General features: G+C 31.8%; 1 protein-coding gene across 1 annotated transcript in view; it reads left to right on the top strand.

Annotated features, from left to right (window-relative positions):
* Positions 1-5,020, top strand: part of LOC112147366 (phosphatase and actin regulator 1) — a 56,040-nt gene that overhangs the window by 13,051 nt on the left and 37,969 nt on the right. The gene's annotated exons all lie outside the window — the stretch shown is intronic.

Here is a 5,020-nt window from a genome sequence, read left to right as displayed (position 1 = left end):
CCTTAGAATGTCAGACAGAATAGGTGCACAAAACACTCTTATGTACATTTTTGACTTTTTTTTATAACAATTGATTAAAATTGTTAAGATGAGTTCATTGGCAAAATGAAAACAAGACAATATTTGATTTTATTTGGGGATTTTATGAACCTGTTATTCTTTTTAATGACCTAATTATTCAAAGTTTAAAGGAAAAATTGAGTGTTTATATTTTCTTTAAAAATTCTACAGTCTTGCATTTAAGATTACAACCATTTTTGTTATTAGTTAGCAGTGTACCAAAAGGTTTTGGTCTTAAAACTCTAAATTTTAAAAATCTAATTATTAAATTTAACAAAACAAACTGACACATGGACAAAAGATCGACATGGAAACAGATAAAAGTCTGTTTTGGCTGCTGTGTGTGCCAAGTTTTGCAAAAAAAAGTAAAAAAAGGGGGGATGTTAACATTTTATTTTTACCTCCTTAACATGAATCCCGTTGTGTTTCTATATGAGACGTAAAGAAGAAGTGACAGATGGGAAAACCACAGAGCAGGGACAGAGGGATTTGTAGCAAGAGTCTGTTCAGTCGGAAGTTATGAGATTATTGCAGCCAAAACCTGCAGCACAACCATGGAAACCAGTTTGAACCAGAATCCAAAACATCCAACCTGGCACGACTGATCAAAACACAACCAGCTTTACAGATCCAAACGCAGCGTTTGGATCCTTATAAAAGCTCTATATTCCTTTCTTGAAGGAAAGGGAAACAAATGGGGGTTAATTCAGCACAAATTGATTCATTACTGATCTTAAACAAAATTAGTGGGCATTATAGTGAGCTCCCAAAAAAAAAAAAAAAAAAAGCTTTTGAATGGAAATGAAAAATGCTGCTGGATGAGAAGTTTATTTTTCATAAAACACAATATTTATTGCAGAAAAGCACCAAATAAAGATATTGATTTAAGATTCACAATGCAAAAATATATTTTCTTATGTGTTTGAGCATCAGAAAAACTATGTTTAGTTCATACGGATTAAGAAAAGGAGCATTAATGACAAAGAATATGCAAGATCATCAATTTTCCATCATGTTTTCTAGTTCTATTCTGTGTTTCCCTTTTATGGATTATGTTTTCTGTTACAGCAACGAGACAATCTCTAATGTCTTTACTGCTTTTTTACTGAGCGGACATCAAAATGTTGTTTTTTCCTGGTTCAGCTGGCAGTTTTCCGTCAGCTTTTGAATCATACATTCAAAATAAACACATGGTAATTTTCTTAAAAAGTGGGCAACATTTACAAATTGCAAATAAAAAAAATGCTGTTTTAGGCCATAATGTATTTAATAAATAAACTAAGGTTATCATGTTTGTTAACAAAAAAAAAAATGAATTATTATTGTGCATAAATGGTCCAAAAATAGAGAAAGTACCCCAAATTAAATGTAATTATTGACAATAAATTACAGACATTTGACATATTCAGATTAAAGTATCACTGCAATAATTAACAAAGCAAAATATGTTCTTAAATACAAATAAATGAACACTTTCTATTGCTCACTACTATTAATATTTTGCATTAAAATATGAGGCAACAACTATAAAACAATATTACATCTCCTCTTCAACCTGCAAAAACGTGCAGGAAATATTCATAATTCTGGATACTGAGATCATACCAACAAAATTATTACAATTTTTTGATGAAAACCAGTAATATGGAATTACTTTATAATATTCAGAAACTATTTACACAAAAGGATGGAGATTACTGTCTGAGGGGATACAACCAACATTTAGAATAATTAGGAAAAGTGTTTTAAGCTGGAGAACCAAAACAAACAATTTTATATTTATAATATGTAAAAATTATGAAAAGTCCAATTGTCTATTGTGAAATGTATATTTTGAAAGAATATATGTGAAAAGTACATTAGCTAGAGGGATAGGCTTAAATAAGCTTTTGTTTCTGCATTTCCCCCTTTCAAACATTAATTTTTTAGACTTTTTTATTTTATTTTATTAGTTTTTAATTTAATTTGTATTAATTTCTAGTGCTCTACGTGTTTTGTTTTACATGTTTAGAATACATCTAAATTTAAAAAAAAATGTTTTTTTCTGTTTCTTGTATTCCTCTTTCAGTATTGAGTCAAATTTGGCTAAATTCTGTCCTTTATCTAAATAAAACTTATGCATAGAAAAGTGGAGACTCCACAGTATCATCTTTTCATCTATTTTCATTTATGTTTTTTAATTATTATGACTATGCCATTTTCAGCCAAAAAAAAACTGTTATTTTCTAATTCATTAGAAATCAAGAGGCACCCGGCTGCAGGTAGAATGGCGGATGTAATGGTCAATTGACCTGACAGAGGCGGTAGATGTCCATTTCCTGGCAAATAGAAACATGTTATTCGTACGTTTGATATTCTGTATGCGCAATATTTGTCAATAAAGTTTTTTTAAAAAAGGTCAATCTGCCATTACATCCCCCATATTACCTACAGCTAGATACGCTTGTAGAAATTCACCTCTTGAGTTGTGGGTGGAGCCATTGACGTGAAGCAGCCCCGCCCCCTTTTAGAGTTTGGAGCAGGCCCGCCCACTTTTCTACATCACAAATAAGCACTTTTCCCAATTATATAAGTGCATCTGTGCACAGTTTGAATATAAAAACTCAAAATTTTGTAAATATATATCTTTAATCATCAAAAACACAACTTTTATAGGAATAGATCTCCATACTAACTCTTAATTTTGTTTACCACAAGTTTTTACAATTTACCTGAAAAAACGTCACAATTACACCTTAAAACTCATAGAATTGTTAGTCAAAGAGTGAAAAAATGGAAGAAAATTATTTTTAAATGTGAACATCTTTAAAACCGAGCACATGTTACAAATTAGAACAAACTTAAAATTGATTTTATAATAAAAAAACAATTTTAGACCATTTAAAAATTGAATTCCTTCGTCAGAAATATTTTTTAAAACTGTTTTGCTTTCATAGAAAAGAAACATTGAATGAGGGTTGATGGGAAAGTTAGCAGTTCGTTACATTTTATATTAAAGAACGCAAATAAACACTAAATTTAACCTTCAAATGTTTAGCATTTAGCAACAATTCAAATGTCATTCAGGGGATTTGAGTGAAGTCTGCAGCAGAACATCGCCACCTGCAGGCATGAGGTGAGAGGAAACCTGGGAGCTCCTTTCAGAGCAATATGGCGCCGAGATGAAACATCAAAGTCGCTTCCTCCCATCAACTCCCCAGTCTGCAACCAGAAGCTTCAGGCTCCTTCATCGTCTTTGTGATATTTGTAATCACATCCGAGTGTGGACAGTAACTGTGGATGAAAAGAACAAAAAAAAAGGAATATTTAATGTCACTTTAGGCTGAACTCAATTATTTAACAATCATTTCTCTCAGGTGATTTCTTTTCTTGTGCTCCTTTGATTTAAATTCCTGAGCTTGATTACTTTTGTAAAAATATCAAAGGATTAGTAGTTTGTCTTGAGTTTATGCTTCACCTTTAAGTTTCACCTTTTGTTTTTTTCTTTTTTGAAACCAGGAAGGATTTATCTCAAAATAGTTAAAATGGGTTTTGATTAAGCGGCAATTAACGTCAAAAGATGGATACATGCAGACGCTAATAAAAGGGTTTTTGATATCGTGATTAACAAAAAAAAAGGGAATTCATCAGTAAAACAAGACGCTAAATTTCCATTTCAGCATAAATTTGACTCGAGAATTTAAAAGGTAATTCCCGTGGACATTTCCTAGAAGCGTTTTCTAATCCTGTTTATAATTGGATTTGAGCTTCTCTGTTTAGACTTCCAATTTAGCTTTTGTGTGACACCTACCGTACGTCCTTAAGCTGTGAGAAAAGCAAAAAGCATCAGCTTAATGACTGCAGGTTCCAGAACAATTTACTGAGCACAAACGAAGTTATTACTTCTGTCAAGAAAAATCCAAAAGCATTTCTTTATGTAATTCATTATTTTTCAATGTAACCTGTAATTGTTGCTTTATTTACAATCAGTTTTTGGATTTATTTTTTTTACATTTTTGAGACACTTCTGGCCCTCCATACATTATTAAATAAATTAATATTAATGCAAAAATAAAAAATGAGGACAGAACAGTAGAAGGACTCGCTACGGAGTTTAGGCTATATCTACCGTTAACGCGATGATTCCAGAGGATTCTGAAGAGGAGTAAACGGGTCTCGTGATAATAATCAGCTTTATGCAGATATGAATTGCGTAATTCACGTTTATCTGCGGATCCTTCCGCGCAGAAAAGCAGCTTCATGCCACAGCGCTCTCATGATCGTGTAAGAAAAGACGCTTTTTCCCGCGTCAGAATCAGCTGATTCACAGTGATCGCGTGAGCGGTAGAAGTGTAACGTTTAATGGAATTTCCCACAGAACGGCTAATGCTAACATTTCTATATACTTAACAGCAGGAATTCACCATACATTCTTTTTTAAAGTGGTCTAAATTACAGGTTTTTATGCATTATTTGCTTATTCTTCTTGAATAAAGTGTACTTCTACAGCGCAATCGCCACCTAGTGGCCAAACTGAAACGTCCTCCAGGAGAAGCAGAACAATGTTTACAATGTTGATGATCTGAACATTTTTGTTAGAACTTCTACTTTAGAGAATCCATGTAACACCGTATGATATTAACAGTTTCATTATTTAACAAATACATTTTACAGTATGTGAACTGTATCAGATTAATATAAATATATTCAAAATATATAATAGATTATTCATGTATTTCTGAACAAATTTGTTTAAATGTTTAAACTTAAAATTGAATTGAGTGGATCAAAAGAATAAAAAAAAATCAGAATTTAATTTAAATAATTAAATATGCCTTTTTAGTGATTTTGGTTCCTTACAACAGATAAAAATGGGCGTGGACATTTTTTTTTTTTACTTTTTTTGAGTGTGGCCCCCAAAGATTTAAATGCTTTATTGTAACTGTCAGTAACAGTTGAATTGTGGGTGGTCCACCAGCAG

Source organism: Oryzias melastigma, linkage group LG17 (genome assembly GCF_002922805.2).
Source record: "Oryzias melastigma strain HK-1 linkage group LG17, ASM292280v2, whole genome shotgun sequence".
NCBI lineage: Eukaryota > Metazoa > Chordata > Actinopteri > Beloniformes > Adrianichthyidae > Oryzias > Oryzias melastigma.
Note: the sequence above shows the minus strand (reverse complement) of the source record. Positions and strands in the feature narration are given on the sequence as shown.